The sequence below is a fragment of the Anser brachyrhynchus genome (genome assembly GCF_964034855.1).
Source record: "Anser brachyrhynchus genome assembly, chromosome: 9".
NCBI lineage: Eukaryota > Metazoa > Chordata > Aves > Anseriformes > Anatidae > Anser > Anser brachyrhynchus.
The window spans coordinates 6,890,455-6,912,556 of NC_137703.1; the positions used below are offsets into that span (position 1 = coordinate 6,890,455).

The following is a 22,102-nucleotide window of genomic DNA, read 5'->3' on the forward strand; positions in this document are numbered from 1 at the left end:
ACTCATAACATTCTATCATGTTAAGTGTATATTTAATAGCTTCAAACCTTTTTATTTTAGAGGTCCAGTGGGCCTGAAGGACTAAGGACTGCAACAACCTATTGTGTCAGTGGATATTTAGAGAGGTTTAAAAAAAATGCAGATTATTGACTTTACTATTGATGCAGAGGAGCCGTTATAGCCTATCAGGTAATTAAATACCCTTTAATAAAGAACCCATTGCATGGAGACTGAATTTGTGGAAATGATGAAACCTAATGGCTCCATAGAAATGATTGCATCGGGTCTGAAACACTTTGGGGGATATTGTTAATATTCACTTTCACGCTTGTAGTCATGAAAAATTCAGGAATTTTGTAGTAAATTACAAATATAAAGATGTATAGGTAGGGTATGTATAGCATATATCTATAGATGTATAGATATAGAGGTTGCTGTACTAATTTAGACAGATGTTGATGGGAAATGATCTTGCATCATTTTCTCCTTTCTGTAAAAACACAAAGTTAAACCAGCCCAGTGAAAACGGACAGCCATGATTTGAGAGTTATTGTAAATCCAAAATGTGCCAGGTTAAAATTTACAATTTTTATGTTCATTTTTTTTGTCTGATTTATGAGCACTTAGCCACAGTCCAGCCCTTTCTAGTACAGCCATAATTTTGCACGGGTTATTCTGGGACTTATTTTATAGATAATGAAGGATTTGGGGTATATCCACATACAACATGGCCTTGAACCTGGAAATTGCTCCTTTCACCACTCAAATTAAATGTAAACTCAGTCCTAAATTCAGCCTCCTACTGTAGTCTCTTTAGTTTGCAGTTCTTCCTCTAAGTGTACATGCTCCTGCCCAGATATGTCCCCACAGATGTTATTACCCAGTTGTGTTGTGTGTTTTTTTTTAATACTCAGGAATTTAAAATTATTTGCATTTTAGGCATGAAGGCACAAAGGAGTAGAAAATAGGAGAAGTGCCTAACAAGAAATGCCCCAGAAGAATGCTATGTTTTCACAACAGTTTGTTTCCTGTTTAGGCTTATGCACCGTATTTCTGGAAATGAAGCTGCACCCTTATCAAAGACAGCCACACCATTAAAACCCCTTGGTCAGCCCTCTCCAATACTGAACCCACCTGAAGAGCTGTCCCGTAGCCATCTGCTAGTGTGGCCCTTCAGTGGTGCTTTGTAAGGATCTAGACAACTAGGATTTCACACAGCCTGTGGCAAAGGGTTGGCATGAAGCAGGTGTGTGCATCTGCATTTTGGGACTCTGAAGCTGCAGCATGTCTGTTGCATACCTCTCCATGCTCTCTCTTCTCTTTGTGGGCTGACTGTAACAGAAAATCTGCACAGAAGCTTGAAGACAAAAGGTACGGTATCTCTGGATGTTCATACTCACATTCTACCTAGGTCTGTGTAACCAACAGCAATAGAGACTACCTGGCCAGGGAGTCCGCATTTCTGTTTCAGAGTCCGCAGTACAAAATTATTGCTATATTTTTGAGATTACTATTTGCTTTTTCTTATGTTTTTTTGTTTGTTTGTTTTGTTTTTACCAGAAATTTCCTTGTAGTTCCATTTAATCTGTGCTCTCTTCCCTCTTCTTTTTTGCCAAAAGAAGAAAAATCAAGGAAGATCGCGTTAGTACAGCCTGTGCTGTATGGTCTATGGGTGGATAAAATGTTTGTATCGACTTCTTATAAAGAAAAGAAAAACATTTGCTTATTTTCATATAGTTACGATCTCAAACATTGGCTTTTACCATTGTCTGAGATTGTGCTTTTGTGTGATGGCTGTGCCCAAAAGCACAGGAATGCCGTTGTGATGCCAATAGCACTAGTTTGCCCAGTGCTTTGGGCAAAGCTTTGTTAAATATCCTCATATAGATAAAAACAGTGTTACCCTGAGTTTTAAAATGTTTTAGAATGTCTTCAGCTCTGTTACAACTAATGTGTACTGAAACTTAGGTGCTTGTATACGTCTGAGTAGAATCAGTGGTAACATTGATTAAAAAAAAAAATCACTAAACTGTGCTTCAGAAACTGCAACTTTAAGTTGAAATCACAACTTTAGGAATCTTTTTAGTTTCCATTCAAATCAGTGAGACTTATTCTTAACTTTAAGTATCTCAAATGCTGTTCTGGAAAAGGTTGTTTTTACAATAATTAAAACAAACAAAAAAATTTAAAAGGCTTTTCTGTTTTCTACTTTTTCTGCAGGTTTATAAGTAGGATAGTAATAATGCTATAATTTAATATAGGTAATTTCTCTGTTTCTGTAAAGAAGCTTTATACACCAGTACAAAAGATTTAAGGCCCTCGAAATGTTTATTTTCAACTCTTTCATTTTAATGTTTTTAATCAAAGTTGTACCATAACTAAAACACATTAATTTGTAGAAGGACGCTGTAGAGAAGTCCCTGAAGTGCTTCCCTTTGAGGAGCTTTGTTAGTCCACATAGAGGGCTTTATAAGCCACAAACATTATAATTACCTGATTTTTCTCTTGTTGAACTCAGTGGCAAAACCCTTATAGGTTGCAATGGCAGCAAGACTGAAAGGGACTGCTGTGCTTCAGTTTATTGTTCCATTTTCTGATTAACATCTTAAATTGCATTTTGATCATGTAGCTTCTACTAACGGAGAATGCCTGATGATCTTTTTGTTGATTTTCTGAGAGAACAACAGCTCATCTTGATGCTCAGCCAAGGCATCTATCATTTTGCTGTCCCTTTCAGTTACTGTGTTGAGAATGCAGCACAGCCCTGGCCCAGAGAGTCTCCGCTCCATCTGGTGACCTGTCAGAAGAGCTCTTAGACCGCTTTCCTTTCAGGGTCCAGCAGTGAATTTTTTATGCACAGAACGTGTTTTAACTTCTTTTGCGCTGAGTACATTTCAGAGGTCAGACTCAAAATGAAGTTAATATAATTCAAAAAGTTATTGTACAACAGCTTGGTCAGCCTCTGTCCAGAAGAGGTGGTATTAACGTACAAAAAGAGTAGTGTCACTTAACTGTCCTAAAGGTCAGCGTTGGAGAATAAAAATGCCATGTTACCGCATGTTTGCTGCAATGACTAGTAATGGAGTACAAGCGCTAAAGTGTAGCTAATGCATACCAGTGTGAGCCATTTCAGCATTTCTTTCCATTTCCTATTCTCCTAAACAGATGTTTTTCTTCCTGCTATGCACTTTTTTCCTCCACTGTTTTTTGAGCTGTCTCATCTAGCTCTTGTGAATACCACGTGGTATTCACTTAAGCATTCTGCACATAACCTAGTACTGCAATTAAACGCAAATGGGAGCAGGAAGAAAATGGCAGATCTGGAGTAAAACCTCTCCCAGAGATAATGGGAGATGTTTACAGATCAGATGTTTACAGATGGTAAATGTTTCCATAGTTGACCATGAGAGGAGTAACTATATGAAATGAGTGGGGAAACTGCAAGAATTTAACCTATACATCCTGCCTCTGGCAGGAGATACAGTGGTTATGGGAGCATAAACAAATAAAGCCCATGTGTATCTCACCTTGGGGATACTGGGGTCTAGCCCCATGTGAATTTTGTAAGCCTCTAAACCCTTTGACCCTGACTTCTCTCTTATGTTAAGCCTGGATGGTGCATGTGCCAGCCCCACGTCTAGCAGACAGGCATGTGAACCTGAAAAGTAACGCGGAGGAGAAAGTGAGGTCCTGGCCGCAATGCTACTTGTGACTGGGCAGGGGGGAGTTGACTGAATAACTCTGTGCTTCGGACACCCTTTTCACAATGATGAGTGACTTTTTTGTGTTGATAAACAAATTCAGTAAACACATTATTGCCTTCTTATTTTCTGAGCGACATCTCTAAATATTTTGTTGGCTATTCCTGAGCTTAGAGACAGGCACTGGGCAACGCAGGCTGAACATGGAAGGGACACGTATGAAAAAGGTTACAAGGCCCTTTACAAGGTCTCGTTCATTCTGTTTTCCAGTTTATGAAAACTAAATATTCCTGTCTTAGAATTATCCAGATAACAAGTAACTTGTACTGTTCTTGCTTTGTCACTGTTGTACATATTATTCAATATTAACCCATGTGTCTGCTATAGGACATTTTGGAATGAAGGGTGTTACACTCTTGCGATTGCTGCAAAGCAGCCAGCATTAATTTCAGTTCTGAATTCTTCCAAATGAAATTACAATAATATTCCTTCTCTGCATTGGCATTGCTGACATCACCTAAAAACATTAACTCTAATTACAGGACTGATTTGGTCCCTTATTAGGCATTTGTTCAGGGCTAAATAGCTTGATAAAGCAGAACACTGTAACTCGACAGCAAAAGTTAAGCCTTCTGGATAGGGCTCCTACCATCTATGTTCCTTCCCTGGTGATGATGAATGTGCCCCATGAAGAGATTAGATCATTTGCTTCACTCAAGTAATAAAATGTTCTGTGCACTTTCTTTTTAGGCAGCTTGTTGATTCTGAGCAAGTGGAACTTGGCTGGTCTTGGGATTCAGCTAATGTGATACTGGAAATATTTGAAACTTGGAATTGACCGTGAGCTACATTCAGTTTCATACATTCGATTATAGTGGTTAAAATACTGTGTGATCTTAAATTTATTGCTGTTCTTTATTAGAAAGAGCTGTACCTGAATTTAAATAGATGAATTGATTTATTTTTATTTTTTTTCAGTCTGAATTTCATGAGGCACAGGAGCTCTTCCTTTATCATAACTTGCTGGTTAACACTTTGAAACATACAGAGTTCACTTCTTTTATCTGGAGAGTATTAGCTAATTAATATGTCATGGTTACATATAAGCAAAGATGTGCATTTCTGATACATATAAACAAATATTTTTTGTAGAATAGGTGATATGCAAAAAAACATTTTTTTCTGATCTGAAGCATTTGTGAACTCAGAGTTGAATCCCATTTTAATTAAAATCTAATCAATTAGTTTGTTTTGTGTGAGAGAATTTGAATTGCCATTTCCCGTAAGTACTCCCAAATGACTGTATATCATATCAGTGTGTGGTCTTTTTCTCTTTCAGTTGAACCTGTCCTACTCTGTGTAATAGCTTGTGCATCAAAAAATGTGAATCAAATTTTCTACCTTTGTGGTGAGTAATCCTGATAGTTAATCGGTCTTCTCCACTGTTCATGACTACCATGTTAAGTGGAAGAGCTTCTCCAGGTAGAGCTGAGCCAGACAAATGTGGGCAGTAGCTAAGATAAGTAACAGCACAATGGTTAGGGGCACGTATCCTCAAAAGAGTCTTTGTAACTAACATTATGTGCCTGGGACTACCTGTGATTTTCCCTGCATTTATTGTGTAGTTCGGCAAACAAACAACAACTTCTGTATGCCTCAGCTTAATCTTCCGAAATAAAGGTTTTACCTGCTGGAACTATTACATACTCTATTGCCCATGCACTTCAGACACAAACATTTATTTATTTTTATGATGTGTGTTTTCAATCTTAAGAGTAGCAGGCTGCTAGTTACTGAAAGTAGAGGGGAATGTTTGATTTAGTGGAATTGGCGCACACATGCACCACCTTGTGTGAGGCTGTTACTTCAGTGTTTTCCTGTACTGGCTACTTGCTCTATTCTAAAATACGCAAAGTAGTCCTAAATTATATGGCTGTCCTTTATGCATTGCACAGAAGGACACAGAGTAATCAATGTAAAGATTAAACAACAACGTCAATTAATCATTAAGTTTGGAAGTTCTTAGACCACTCAGCAAAGCTTTTGAATATCATTCAAGAAATGATGTAGGGCACTGCAATTTTCCTAAAGTCAGTCTGTACGTTTCTGCCTAATTCACGCGGCATTTTATTGATCCACCTCCTTGCTGTGCTGTACAGATGTGAAAGCTGCATTTCTGACTTATGCTCAGGTGACCTGTATGTGATCAGAAGAAACCAAAGACGTGTCCCAGATCTGCAGCTGTAGGTGTGTGGTTAAGTCATCAGGTCGCTTGTCTCAATGCATTTTAATTAACAGTGGGAAATGTGGCAAGTGTACTGCATCGGCAAGATAATAATGCTGTGCAAGTGCATTGTCCTGTGATGAAGAGTAATGCTTTTCTTTATTCTGAAATCTATTCCATAAGATAGTTTGCATGAACATTATTGATTCAAAATGACTTTAAAAGCAGGCTATATTCTTCTTAAACCAGAGTGCTGGTGTCTTTCCTGCATAGCTCGGTGGCTAATGTGCACCTGACCACATGTGCCACAACCAAGTGTTGTGGCTATCAAGAGTAAGCAGTGCTGGTCAGGGTGAACAGCATGGGTGTTTACCCCTGCAAGCAACCTGGTATTTGTACTCTGTGGTCAGTAGCATATAAAACCCAGGCCTCAACTGCTTGCCTAGGTTTTTTGGGAGAGTAGGGTGTAAGGAATCCAATACTGTGTGACAAGGAAAGAGCAGGACTCTGTTGCTTCTCTAAGCAAGGAGAAAAGATGGTGAGATTTACATTTAGGGATGAGAAACTTTTTTCAAAACTTCTCTTTACAATACAGTAGTTTGGGAAATATATAATAATGAAGGCATGTTTACTTTTTGTAGAATTCATGGCATAATGAGGATAATAAGACCCTCCAAGGCAATAATTGCTTCACTGTAGGGTGCTCCTGCATCTCAAATTGCTCAGCATCTGGGTTTTAAATCATTTGCTCTCCTGGTGGGTAAAACTGCCAGCTAAACAGGCAGGCAGACAAGTAGCATTTTTAAACTTACACAGCGTGATCATGGCATGTGTGCATTTAGGGCTGAGCTTGTTATCATCAGGAATTGTTATCTAAACCACGGAGACAGACACCAAAATAGATTCTATATGATGCTCTTCTAATAAATTATTTTTGTAGACAAGAAGAACAGTTGGCCTCTAGTTATAGAGCTAGTACTGGTTTGGATATTTCTCTCTGGCAGACTGTTCAACAGGAAAGCATTGTCTGTGGAGCTCAGAAACCGTGTAATAAATTCCACAATTCATGGGTGCTGTGATGGGCAGGTGACTCTCAGTGACTGCCTTGCTGAAGATCATGTTATAAGTGGGAAAAGGCTTTGCTGTATTCAGAGAACTATATTGCTAACACGTAAAGGCTTTAACTTGGTAAGAACTGAGTCCATCCTGTGTATAGGAAAGCTTTTTTTTTTTTTTTAAACAGAATCTGTTTCATTTTTATTTGGGAAGGGTTAGACTCTGATGGATATTCTATCTTTGGTGCATCCTTCTCTGTGGGAGTTTCTGAATGCTTACTAGGTGTTTCCTGATGCAGACTTTCTTCCATCCTCTGACCTTATGTACACTGTATGTCATGGTGCAGATGCGGATGAGTGCTCCGGGTTCTATTCTTGAAGATTCTGCTTTTGGGAAGAACTGCCTCAGGTGGGGGATCAGAGGTGACTGGAAGTCCAGCTTGAAACGGCAGGTGTACACCTCAACTATCTGAACAATGGAAGTGTTGCAGCAACAAGAAGGGTTGTGCCCAGGCTCGGTTCATCTCAATTTATGGTTTGTCACCTTACGTTCACACCTGTATTGCTCTAAGTCCTGGATTTTAGACTTTGAGTTCAAATCCTACTGTGGCTGGTGTCTGTCGTGGCCCTGTGATAGGACAGATATGTGCTGCTGGTGGTGCAGGCTGCATGTCTCAAACATGATGCCCATCTGACCGCTCTGAAACCACAGGCTCAGGAGAGACCCTGGTGAGGCTGTGATTTGCCTGACATTTATTTTGGCCCTGGTGGTAGCTGCTTTGAGTTTTTCTTTTTTCTTTTTATTTATGTATTTTTCCTGGGTTATTTTTAACTTGGATCAATTCCCTGGTCTGATTCACCTCACATTCACACAAAGGTTGTACAGGCACAACTGAGGGAGCATCAGGAATTAGCAGAGGGAGTGGTGCCTGCACACAGCAGCGCTTGTACTAAAAGAAAAGCACCCTTAAGTCCTCTCTAACTGTGTCAATTTGAAGTGCTCTCGTTCTCTCTCTGTCACAGGCTTTTTGTTGCTGTTGTGGATTTTCCTCACTTTGTTGCTACATGTTTTTCTCCCCATACAACATGTTGTTTCAACTCTGCCAGTACTCATCTGCCATCTCGTTAGTTGTCTGCTGACTACTGCAGCACTTAAGAAAAGGAAAAGAGAAAGGAGAAAAAGTCTTTGTAGGCTTCCAGCAGGCAATGGAAAAATAACACTAGGATGAACATCACCTAGTTTTAAAAAGGCAAAGAGAATAATTGCTTTCCAGACCAAGAAATTCTGGCTAGAAAGCTTGCTTGCTGACTCAGGAACACATGCGGAGGGAGGATACCCACTCCTCGAGGGCCTTTTTCCCCTCTGCAGTCAGAGAAAGAATCATTTGCCAAGCAAGCACTGGCAAAGGCTTGCTGCTTTTATGTTTTCCCTGGTGGGACTATCTGCAAGGTAATGCACATCAGCGTATTATATGATGATCGTGAAAGTATTAATTATGATTACTCTTGGTGGTTTGGTTTTTGGCTCTTTGCCACATTTTTTTTTTCTTCCTTGTCTGAGGGTGATATAAAGTAGATGACGATGTACAGGAACCAAACCTTATCTTTACAGAATCCTCCAGTAAAACGAAGATGTGCTGAAAGCTTCTCTAATCCTGTTGTTGTATGTTGCCTTTTGCTTTGGTAATACATGGATTCAGTGCAAAATGGAGGTTGATTGGTAGCTGTGAAAAACAATTGATTCATATGAATAATGGCGCAAATTGTGGACCAGTTGTGAACAGGGGCTTGCAACTGTGCACTTGAATAAGCAGCTTAAAAATTGTGTTAAGAGTGGGAAAAGTGCTTGGTTCCTTGCTGTAACCCAGCACTGAGCAGAGAAGCTATTGCTTGATTTTGGGGCACCGAAAAGCCTTGGCTGTACTTAACGTCCAATTATGTGTTCACCAGGAAACCAAAAAATCTGACAAAAACTGATGAATTTCAGCAAAGGGAATTTTCTTTTAGTCCAATCCAGTAGCTTAGACTTCCACCTGAAGGCACAGGAGACTCAGTTCTTCAGGATACACAGTACACAAACATGAGACAGCTTCCACCATGGTAATGAAGTGTATAGAGACTTACCTTTGAAGGAACTTTTTTCTGCTTTTACCCATATAGGTCTAAGGCAATTAATCAATAAGCAAGAACACAGGGTGGAAACATATGGTCTTTGATATTTAATAAATGGATTAACAGAGTCCACCGCTTAATATTCAGCCTCTGCCTTAGGAGTATAAATTAATAAGCATTAGGTCCTTTTTAATGAGGAATTTTCTCTTTTAAAACCTGAATGAATTATCAAAAAGAGCTCTGGCAGAATTTCAAAGACATTTTCTGACCTTCTAGTATTCTGGCCTGCATGAATTTTTAACAAGATGCTATATATCTGGAAGGTCTATTAGAATGCGTCTGCATGAAATCTATCTGCCCTCTAGCCCCCCACCTCTTTTATTCGTTTTTTTTTTTTTTTAAATCAGACAACTGAAGCAGAAAAAGAAGTATCTCCAATAGCAAGGGAATACTTAATTTATGTAAATGAAGTTTTAAGAAAGAGTCCTTATTCAAGTTAATAAAACCACACACATTGCTTTTAAATATTAATGGTGGCTGGCAAAAATCCTTTATTTATAGTGACATTTTCATTTATATTCATTTTTGAATAGTATCAACAATGTAAAGCATTCCAAGATCTGTTTGAAAATGCGTATTTTAAAGTGTATAACATGCATAACTTCTAATGAAATGCACATGGCTATGCATTCAGTCCTGTAAAACATTTTTTTTCTGGTTTCTGTTCCAGAAAACCTTTAAGAAAACCTTTTTGATTTCTAAATTTGTTGACAAAATAAACGCAATGGAATAAAGTAAATTTTTTAAAATATTTGTAGCCTAATTTTCAGCATTATGAAGAAAGCTTACTGTAATATTACGTGCTTACTGTTTTATTTTTAAAGGATTGTTCTGTGACATTTTGAAAATGCAGAACACCCTTGTTCATAAAAGGTTGTAGTTATCTGTGCAAATTTTTACTGATGATTCTTCATAATCTAAATGGCACTTCAGAAAAATACCATATACGTTAATGAACACCGAGCTGTTTCACTTCTTTAAAATTACAGTATCAGTTGGCCCTACAGATGGGGCAGTCCATTAGCAGGTTATTGCTCTGAATCACTGGTTCGGATTGCATGCTTCAATAGCTCACTTTTAGCTCCTATTCACTACCATGAATTAGATGCCTCCTTCTGGAACCACCTGTGGGTTTTGGTCGTGTCCACCTGGAACCTGCTGACTAAAAAGCCCTTGGGTCCCCTCTTGCTCCTGGAGGTGATTAACGTGCTGCTCCTCCACCACAAGGATCAGTGCCAATTTGCACTAGGAAAGAAGCAACTGTTAGCTTTTAGAAAACGTATTATGAGCAAGTGATTGTCTTCAGCCTGTTAATCAGTTATGCCAGGAACCACTAATAGGATTTCCGTGTCACTGTTTCTTTTATTTCACTTGTTTCAGAGGGAAGTTCCCCTTCCTAGTTAATCCTTTTGAGCAAAATGCATCCCCGGGTAAACCCTTGGGAACCATCGCAGTCAATAGAGTTGCACCTCAGATGGAGCTGAGCCACTGAAAGACACTGAATGTGAAACTGGGAAATGCAGTGCTTTACCCATCCAAATGCTGACTGGTCTCTCGAGTCTGGTGTTCGCTGGCATTCCCCACCCCATCTCTTGATTAGGACCACATGAGAGTAGAAAATGGTGCTAAAAACCACAGCTCAATAAAAGCTGGCTAATTATTTGTTCACGTTACTTTGTCAGGACAGCTTAGCTCTGGAACAACTCCACTGTGGCTTTGTTTTCAATAGGCAGTGTTGAGCGGGCGTAATATCGTGTTTCTAATTTTTCTTTGTTGGCATGAGGGGCATGCACAGTTTGAGGATGTCTTGATTTAATTGTTGAGACTAAGGCCTGCAGTAGCTTATGCTAGTACTTGTCTACTTACATCACATACTTTCAAAGGTGCAAAGAGAAGCTGGATGCATCACTGTTATCAGAGGTCAGTAGGGGTCTGTATCCCTGTTGTACCTTTCAACTTGTCATTTGCCATTTTTTTGTCATCATTTTTTATTTTATCATCTAGGTCTGGGCATGCAACAGGCAGCTTTCCAAGCTCACTGCCTTCCAGCAACCTCCTGACAGCTCCCACCCCAAGCTCTGGTGCAGGGATGGCAGAGAGGTGGGGTGACACTGCACAAAGTGCTCCCCGCTAGAGCAAGAGGTGATACCTGGTGCGAGAAAGAGACTCCCATGGGCCATAGGAGGAGTCCATTTATGCTCACTTTAATGTGGAACACATGGGTGTAAAAAGAAAAAGGCAATTGGGCTGACAAGGTGAGAATCTGCACAACAACAGCATCCCTGAAAATAGGTGAGGGAACTAGAGAGGGTCAGAATAAAGTCTCAGAGCAGGCAGGTAGGTGGCAGGAGCCCTACGGGCATGTAACAGTGCAAAGGGGAGACCACGTTCTTAGACTGTCTTTAGCTAAACCTTTGGTCTTTGAGTTTAAAATGCCTCACTTGATCTTCATTTGCTAAGGCTCAAAGTTAAATAAGCATGAGACAGCTACAGGATTTGTGCTTTGGCACAGACTCCTCACTCAGCACTGAAGGGTGCATCGAGATGATTAATGCCTGTCCCCCAGGGTGTTGTATGGGACAGGATGCATGACGGCATAACGCTGTACTGAGAGGCTGGCAAGCAAGCTTCACAAAATTGATGTTAGAACTGCTATATGCAGTGGTCTGGAGGGGACACAAGTTTGACAGTACAGAAACAAAGAAGTTTGTTTGGTAAATCAAGTTACGTGTCTGAGGCTCCACATCTTTCCTCAAAGAAGTTCTGCCTTTGGTGGTGTTGCAGAGTCGAGTCCTGAAGTCCTCACACGTAAGAAATCAGCGATCAGTGTGCCTGAGGAGGTGATGGAGCAAAGGCACAGTGGAACTGAAGGCAGGGTCCAAGTATCCTGATTTCATCCTAGTGATGCCTGTTAGTCTATGCCATGGAGAGAAAATAATGATGGGATTTTGAAAAACACAGATGTTGATCACAGCACAGTGCTTGGGAAATGCTTCCGCATGTCTCAGTTCAAACAAAAAGCCCATCAATATCTACTCAATTAAGCCGGGTCTCTGTGACAGTACTATTGACCACGACGGAGGGAATGTGCTGTGTAGATGATTAATGGTGGAACAATTAAGAAACTGTTGTTCAAACTATTGTATGCCCCCTGCAAAGTAATGAATGGGGAGCCTGTTAGGATAGAAGTAGTTCCTGAGCAAGACAAGCATGGGTTAGACTGGAAAAGGGATAATTCTGTGAATCATCACGCTTACCTTTTAGAATATAAAAGGAAGTCTATGCTGTGCATTACATCTGCAGGATGCATAGGACCACATTTGCAAATGATATTTTCTCTGAACAAGTCCTAGCACTCGAAAGGACCGATCTGTATTAACTCATTTAAATGAACAGGTACCTGCTTGGATGTGCAGAGTGCAGACCAAAAGGAGCTGGGGAGTGGAGAGCATTGACATTTGCATACTGAGCCAACACTTCTCAGAGGTAGCCAAGTCTGTAGCTGAGCATAAACAAAATTAAAATGCTGTTTTCAGGTGGCAAGTGCAGCTGCTACCTTTGAGTTTGCCTTTGCCTTTGTCCTTTCTTTATATGGCATGACTTCTGATTTACACCATGTGACAGAGGGCCTAATTGGTTTTTCTGGAGTTTAATATGGCTATTGGGTTGCGCGTTTGAAAGAGTAAATAAAGCCGGGTGGCACAAAGCAAGCTGCCTGCAGTCTGCTGCCTTGGCTGCCCTTTCTGTGGGGCCATGGGGCTGAGCCTTCCCAGCAGCAGCAGGGTGTGCTGGTCAGGCATCGCGGGGTCTCGCTGTAGTCTCTTGCACGTACTTATCAAAAAGCCTTTATCAAGGAGAAGACTTAGATGTCCTTGCAAAATACTTATTGGGGGAAAAAAAAAGTGAAGATTTAATTTTGTGAAAAACTTGTGTGTGGTGTATTTTATTTCTGTGGCATGTTTTGGCCATTAGCATGGTATCTCTGCTCATCTGTTGCTTCTGTTTTTTTCCCTGAGTTTTGACTGATGCACCTGTCTAGATGACCCTGAGCATCCATAATGGAATTATTTTGGTGGACAAGAGTAAGTGCATGCTTAAATGTTTACAAAAACATGACTTTTTGTACCTTTCATCAGATTGGCTGATCCTTACATAGTCGCAGGGTATTTGCAGTGTATTTTTACAGACTTAATGATATGTAGTATGAATGCTACTGAAAAGTTAGGCATACCTGGAGGGAGTTGATTGATCTTTCATAAACAAGGTTGCATTAACTAAGCATGGAGAGACAAAACAAACTTAACAGTAACTGGGTGTCTGCATTCCACGTGCATGTTGTGGGAGGAAACAGCAATTTTATGTTAGGAAAGAGACTGGGAATGACAAATTGTTTCTAATTCTGGCTCAACATGTGTCCACTCTGGAGCCATTGTATGTCCTCAGGTGCTGTACACCCTCATCCTTCCTGCCTTTTGCCTTGTCTACATCTACAAGGTAGTTGAATTCTGTGATTTTTTTTTCTTTTTTTTTTTTTCCCCTCCATGAATAATGTTTTGAATTTCAAAAGGTTTTGCTTTGAAACTGCCATCACCTTCTTTGTTTTTGCTTTCTGCATATGTTCCATGATTTTGCTGGCAGGGAAATTCATATACAGCAAGTTTTAAATAATTTGGGAATATTAATAAAGGGTGAATTTCCAACTAGTGTGTATGGCATTTCACACAATCTATTCTAAGGCATATGCTCTTCCAGTCATGAGCTAGAAATTTACTGTGTAATTTATGATGTATGCCAGATGGGCTACTTCACATATTAAATATCAGCTCATAAATAGTGAATACTAGTATTCACAAATATTATTTCTAGAAATTAATTAAAATTAATAATAGATCTGTATACTAATTGTTGACCTCTGCTGGCAAAGACTATGCATATGGAAGAAACATCATTTTCTTAATGATTTGCTGCACAATTGCTCTAATAGATACTCTGACTAGCAACTGGAATATTCAGGCTTAAATCAGGCATCGAGTATAAAGCACTGTGAAGGTGATAAGCACTATTGTTTGTTTTCCACTGTGGTGACAAGCATGTTGCTTCTATAACTTCAGTTCCAGCAGTCAATTTTATTGAAGAATCACTACATTTTCCATGAAAATTTAAGTGCTTTCTGGGATGCAGTAGCAGAATAGCTCCTTGTTAGTTAAACAAATGCAAAAATTCCCATATGAATGACTGCAGATGCTCTTTCATTTAAGTGTATTGATACATGATTATATAAACCCTTGGGATTTTTGAAAATTCTGATCTTGACCAAAATAAACCCAAGGGTAACCATATACATTTTTTCATCTGCAAACTCAGATGCCCTTTAAAGATTACTCTTTGAAATTAGAAAGCAACTTTCTTCAGAAAGTTGTTTGCTTGCTTTATTAACGCTTGCTTCAGGATGCCTTACCCATGAGGAGTCCTGTTGTTTTTAAATTGCATCAGTCCTTGTCTGCTGGTACACCTGACTGTTTGTGTAAGTAGTGCCATTTATGTTCAGAGAAACTACTTGTTTGGCTAACAATTACCTCTGATACGAATCAATGGAACGGCTTTTTTAATAACTTTGTATATATCAAGCACATGCTGTGACTGAAAAGTGGAACTGGACTCCCATCTTCTGACAAAAACTTCTTATCATTAAAGAGATTAAATGCATGGCTAATTTAAAACATGTCTGCAAGTCCTTTGGATTGCCTTCGGTCTGTCCGTGCATTGTTTCCCTTATCTGTAAAATGGGGGGGAAGGAGACAGACATTGTGACTGTTTCACCGGAGAGCTGTGGTCCCAAATTGTTATTTGTAAGCTGGTTGGAGATGCTTTGTAGGCAAGTGGGTGAAAAGTGCAAAGTGCTGCTACGGATTAAATTTAGCTGTTACTAAAACAGTTTGGGGGGACCTTACAGAGTTACGTTTGTTGTTCCCTTAATGCTCCCCTGTTTAGCTGAGGGAGGTTTTCAGGCTCACAGCTTCAGGTCTGCTTCACTGTTAATTTCTCTTTCTCAGAGCTATCTCAGATAGCTCCCTGCTCTCTTACAGTTGCTTATATGAGCAGCAAGAGTTTTGTACAGGGGAGGTGTGGCTGTAAGGAGGAAAAAAATGAATTTTTAGATAAATAACATAACATGGACATTTTAACATGGATACAGAGTACCAAAGGGAAGAAAAAAAATGAGCTCTGTTTTAGTCTTTCTGCTGCGGAAGACTTCATTGTTCCTCTGGGCTTGAAAGGATTTCTTAGCACACCTAATTGAGTTGAACTTGGTCTCTAATCATATATAGATCAAAGCTTTGCTTGATAGTGGCCATTAACACCTTCCAGTGAAATAAAAATAACCTTCAGTTGTTTCGGAATAAACCAGAGGATGTATCATGGCTAGTCTGTTGTTATTGTTACGTGCACTACTAGTCATCAATTTGTTTTCATTTGTTATCTTAGTTAGATAGTTAGGTCCTCAGCTGGTAAGTGCACTTGTTAATATGAGGAACTGAACATGTAGCTCAATATCTTTTGTCTTTATTTGGTTGCAAAACAAGCAAATTTTTTATTTGTTTATATGTTTTTAGAGAAAGCCCCTGGAGGACCAAGTAACACATGCATCATATAATATGTTTCTTTGTACTGCATAGTTTTATTCTATTTGTAATTTGTTAGTCATTCTGTTTCCTACTAGCAGTAGCTCTTGTTTCACTAAATCTACCGGGGATAGAGAAATAAGATATTTAAGGAAGCAGACATCTTTCTCGAGGTGCTTTACTGGATTAAAGAAGAAAAATAGTGGATCCAAAAGGAAAATGAAAAGAAATGCATATTTGTTCTCTAGATAATATGTTAACATAATTCCATTATGTGTATTTATCTACAATCTGTATGACTTAAAAGGTTTGAATATAATAAACCTCTGGTACACCAAAAACAAGGAGCGATAAAGAGAACATTGTTCTAATTTAATGCATTTGACAAATTACCTTAAAGACAAAGAAAAAAAAAATTTTCTTTTCCAATAAAGAAAAAAAACCATATCCTTATCACTTTACTTTGCATTGCAAACTTTGTTCATAATTAAGTCTGTGTATCTTCCTTTTGTGTGTGTATTTATTGGGGTGGTGGTGTCAGAATGCAATTCAACTTGATTTCTGTTAGATCAGGAGTAAACTTCAATTTTAATTTTTTTTTTTTAAATTGAATTTAAATAGTGTTTTGCCGAAGTGTGCTACCCATTGGTACTAGTGCACTTATCTGGTTTTGTTGCCTTAGGTTCTGCAGTATTTTAATTGGAAAGTGGAAGCATGAATCCCCTCATAGCCAGAGAGATCTTATTCACATCCACACAAACAACTTCTCAAGGTTAAGTTTCAAGAAATGAACTGAATCTGACATGGGCAAGGAGGGGCATGGAGGAATGGAAACAAAACAACCACAACCGTAAGTCAAATTCTTCTTGATGGGTTAAGGTGAAACCTCCATTATCTGCAGAGGAGCTGCATCAGGTCTATCCTTGCCTTCCATTCTTTTGTTGGATTTTAAAAAATGGCGTGGGGACAGGCTTTTCAAATTGACACATAGGCTTAAACATGCTTTTTTTGTTGTTGTTCCATTAAATTAAAATGCTCGTGAGACATAAAGGGACACACATTTACGGACAATTCCAGTGCATCTGCTATGTAGAAGTGTAACAGTGAGACTAGTGTAACAAAAGCAGCCATCTTTGCAACGGCTTAAATTTGCTGAGTGCCTTTTGCACACATGGGATTAAACCAGCTGCTAATGAAATGTCAGTTCCCCAAATAGCCTTGTGCATTCTGACATAGGTTTGCAACAAGGCCAGGTCTGTATTAGATTTGACATATCAGAATCCTCACTGACTTAAGAAAGCAGTTTTCTACCCCAAGTGAAGATGTAAGGGTATTTTAAAATGCCCTCTTTGAATGAACTGACAAACCAGAAGTTCAAGATCATATCAGGTCAATCAGCGCTTTTTTGTTGTTTGTTTTGTATTATCATTAGTTTCTGTAATATTCACTCTAGACATTTGATCTTATTGTGAAGTGGGAGAAAACGCGCTAAGTACCAACTTTATACTGGGTTGAATATCAAGTGCCTGAAATAGGCATCTTCCTAGTGTGATTCAGGACAGACACAATAAAACCCTCTGTAAGTAGTCCTTATCTGAACGGTTTAGACACAAGTTAGCACTCATGACATTGTCAAAATAATCACAGAAGATCCTATGTGCCTGTACTAACTTCATATCTTAACATACCTTAGTCCTCTGTCCAAAGGTATGTCACAGCCTACTTCGCAATGCTATTCCTTGCTAATGCTATTCCAATGCTAATTCGCAATGCTATTCCAATGCTAATTCCTTGTTGAGGAAGAGGAAAGAAAAGGGGATAAACCATGCAAACCAGTGGATGCTTCCTATCTTTCTGGTATGATGTATCTCAACCTGTGACTCCGTAAGGAAGAAGATGAGAAGGGCAGTGTATGTGAGGAGTGCTGGAATGTACAATCAGTTGACTTTTTATTTGTGTTCCTCACGGTTATCAAATATCTCTTGAGTTAGACTTGAAGTAAATTCAAAGAGCTATCATTTCTTTGTCCCACCCTGTAGTCTGTAGGATGACTTCTCAGTTTGGCTAAGTTCCTGAAAGCTAAAAGTCACTTACACAGACAATTTCTGTCAAGGACATGCTTAATCAGCTGCACTCAGGTAGGAGGTAACAGCAGCCCTCTCCTGGGCTTTATAGTGAGTCTTCGTGTAGATAAGCAACACGGTCCACTGGCAGCTTCAAAGTGTCTATTCTGTTTGAAGCAAACTCCATAGACTCTAAGCTATGTTCAGAGGTACTTTGATAAATGCATAGTTTAAATATTCTCAGCCGGAGAAAAGTTTTTAAAACTGGTGGACCACCTTTCCTAAGGTAGTCAAAGCTTCATATCATTTGCCTCTTACTTCTGTTGTTGTTTTTTTTTCCTCCACATCCAAGGCTAAAAGACTAAAGCCCATTATACTTCAAGAAATGTATTTTGATTCCTTTTATGTTGTCTTCTTTAAATATGGATGTTATATGACAGTATTATTGTAAATCTGAGAGTGATTCTTTTTCCTTTGAAGCTGAGATCTATTTTTCATTTTAATGTGTCTACTAGCTTCATGTTGCCTGCTCTGCAAGATTCCTGTGAAGATGCAGTGCATCTGCTTTTGCTAACTCTGTCATCTTCTTTTCAAATGTAGAGTTGAATTTAACTTTGATATAAGAAGGGCTTAGAGAAAAAATTACTCTCTGCCACGGGCAGTTCTTACAGTTTTTGTTGGTATCCTATTTATAGTCTGTGCTTTAGTATTACTGCATTCTGTTTGACTCTTGGTGAATTTTCCACCAAGATACAGGTATTTGACTAACTTTGAGCAATGCTTGCACTTAAAATGTTGCTGTGCCTTCATAAAGGCACCTGGGTAACGTAGACAGTGGAATTTTATTCTTTTCCCTTCTAATTTGTCTAGGAAATATCACTGGATAGTTACTTGATAAGTGTGGATGCAAGTTGGATTTTTGGTAGCAGCTTGAGTGGGCTTTTCATGTTGATAAACTGATATCTATTAACCAAAATTTCCTTCATGATTTGATTATTCACTACTTCCCTTCATATTTTTCTGATGCTAACAATTTTCATTGACTGCAGAAATTGCTATGATATCACTAAGGTAGGAGTGAATAATTCTATCGTCATTGTCTTGTGATGGTGCTTTTCCTCCATCCTGAAAAGATGAAGCCTGCGTGTGACTCAGCTTGTTTCAGAAATGATGACAGCAGGAATCCCTGTGCTTGGCAGGTTTGCAGTAGCTTGGGTAATGGAGATGGGGGGGTTGTGGAGAAGGAGAGGAGGAGGTATCTCAGATCCTCGCTGCAGCCAGCAGCCAAAGTTCCAAAACCAAGGAGGTTGCTGCATTTGCCTGTCTGTCTTCGTTTTGTGGTGAACTCTTCACAAGGGGGTTAGTGGCAGTTGTTTCTCCCTGATCTTTTAAATCGTCATCCTGCTGACCTCATCATTTTCTGCTTTCACTGGGTTAACTTGTTTCTTCAACGCTGCTGGTGTTTCTGTCAGGGTGTCAGCTCTCCTAAAACAGAACTGTCTGCTCTGGATGATGAGGTAGTCAGCTGCATAGCGTCCATGTGATTTTGACACGTGAACCCATGATGTCTCACTGTGCCTCCAGTAGTTTGATGTAGCTATCAAAAGGGAAATGACAAGGGGAGAGATTTCTCATGTAATAGGATATCTACCATCAGTAGTTTGAGATGATAGTTATCTATGCAGTGACTTGTTCCAGAGTTCCTTATTTTTTCTGCCAATTAACTGCATTTTTGAATGGCTATATTCCTTTAACTCATCCCTAACTGAAGTGTGTTCTGCTGTAAGCAAGGCATGAGTAATAGAATATTTGGATGATTCTCTCGAAATAGATGGATTGGCTACAAATACCATATAGTAACATTATTTTAAAGAGTTAGTAGAGTACCTTTCTCTGTACAAAAGAGTTTTTCTGCATGAGTTTTATACCAGCGTGAAGGCTTGGCCCATGCATTGAGACCAACGTTTGGTTTTCCTTTTCTTATGTATAATTCATTTCCTACATCTGGTCTTTGATATTGACTGTGTTCTTGTTTCTAGCAGGATATGGATTTTAACCTTCATGGATATTTCCAAGAATTTATTTCAGACTCAATCACAAAGTGAAGCTCAGAGAAATTGCCACAAAAAGTAAATAACTACTATATGAAACTTCTTTAACTTTGTTTTTTGATAATCAAGTATTGAAATGGATGATGTAGTGCTCAGTAGCCAGTAAGTGCTATATTTTACATATTGGCAAATAGTCAGTCTGTGATTCATTGTTTAAACTGTTTTTGTCAGACGGTCATTTGGCTATCTGCAGTACATATCAAAATTAATTATGGATATTTCTCACGTGTGCTGTATCCTGCAACAGTGGTTCAACCTGGCGGTATCCTTAGCCAGGTTCAGGCATATACTGAACTAGATTCCAATCTAGTAAAGCTCTCTACCAGTTCTTCATATCTGAGGCCTGCAATTTTTACCCCTAGCTCAAATAAAATAGCATTAACTTTATTTAGCCCACAGGGCTTTTCCCCTGTGGTAGAGGAACAGGTTGACTTTTTTTCCCCTATCAGCCTTTTAACTCTTTGTCATAGCTAAGCCTGAATATTCTTTTGATACTGCTGCTTTGATGAGAAGACTTGTATGCTAATATTACGAATTGGCAACAGCCAGTCACTAGGGATCAGTGCTACTGATTGATCGTCATAAGAACATTCTCACTGTATCAGTCTGGTTCTGTAAAACAACCAAAATGTGCCTGAAACCATATTCTGACAGAGGAGGTAGCAACTGAGATAGTAATGAAAATCGTGATTGATTACACGTTGTTACTACTGCAGGAATTATGTTTTGGCCTTCTGGCTTGTATAGTAACTTTCTGTGCTTTTGATGAGTTTTGCTCAAGTGGTTTTTACCTTCTTTTTAGGATTTAAGCAACCAAGACACTAACTAACTAACTTCAAACCACCGATTTCCTTGGATACAGGTATCTATGCAGGATTTTGAAGTCATTGGAAACCTCTCCTTTGATTTTGTCAAACTTGTATGAAAACTTGATTTGTAAGTAACATCAGTTGGAGTTCTGTACATGAATCTCTGAAATAGTGCAGGATATAAATGCAGATACATTGCTGTTGGCTCACCACATAAAGGCTTTATTAATTGATTCTGTTATGGTTCCCATCAGCTTTGGCCCCAAGCAGTGGGGATGGCAGCTGATAGTTTCTGCAGTTGAAATTTTGCTACAGGGTGTTTGAGGTTCATTACCCTATTGTTGCTGGGGGAAGAAAAAGGTTAAAGTAATATCATTGTTTATTATAGCTTAACTGAGGTGTACAGTATATACAAATTGTCAGGTAGTATAAGAAGAGTAAAAATATCTATAAATTCATTTGTAGCCTTTTAATGAGTTATGTATTGCACTAATCAATTCATAAGGGTATTTTATATTTGTTTTCAAAGCAGTTTGGGCCTGGAAGTTCCAAAACCATTTCTCTCCTTTCTGTTATTCTTGGTTTATGTCTATAGTTCTTACATCAACACCCATTGCGAGCATTTTTTTCCTGTGTGTGACTGCCAGGATTTCAGCCTGTGTGAGCTGTGTGTCATTCAGAGCAGCCTGAGGTACAGACAAACCAATCCTGACTTTTTCTATATCAAGAGTCACATCAATACAGATCAAGCGTTTATACACTGTGTTTTGTGACATATAAGTAAGATAGACAGGGGATGACCCATGTAGGTCTGCTCTATATGAATAGAGCAGTGAATGAATCTCTGTGAATACCGTATGTATGTGCAACGTGCTTGTGGGGATATTTACCTGTAAAAACTAAAGTGAGATTGTTAGCAGCTAGACAGTAACGCAAAATAATGGCATAAAATTATTTGTCACAGAGAGAACACTTCAGTAAAATCCAGTCTGAACTGAATGAATGTACTTCTGCAAATAATTGCCTTTAAATGTGCCTTTAAAGCGCGCACACACAAAAAAAACACATTAAAATAAATACAAGTTAATTCCCCCAAAAACTTTTCCTAAGAGCCGATGTAGGTTATCTTTGCAAACAAAATGGAATCTAAAAATATCAAGCACTAAAGAGCATCTTTATATCAACTTTTTGTCATGAAGTGATACTTAAAAGCAGATCACTTCTTCCTTTTTTTTTTTTTTTAATTGATGTGGAGTAAAATGCTTCCTGTTTGGGGGGTCATTTCTAGTGATTGAGTGATTTCTAGTGATTGATCCAGTAATTGAGTTCATTTCACAGACTTGT

At 38.9% G+C, this 22,102-nt stretch overlaps 1 protein-coding gene across 1 annotated transcript in view; it reads left to right on the forward strand.

Annotated features, from left to right (window-relative positions):
* LOC308199586 (uncharacterized protein) overlaps positions 1–22,102 on the forward strand; it is a 111,030-nt gene that overhangs the window by 12,489 nt on the left and 76,439 nt on the right. Inside the window, exons 3-7 of the mRNA XM_080603945.1 lie at positions 1,037–1,371; positions 4,452–4,541; positions 5,041–5,109; positions 7,328–7,515; positions 16,458–16,625. The gene's annotated coding sequence lies outside the window, so the exon portion shown is untranslated. The remainder of the gene's footprint in view (positions 1–1,036; positions 1,372–4,451; positions 4,542–5,040; positions 5,110–7,327; positions 7,516–16,457; positions 16,626–22,102) is intronic.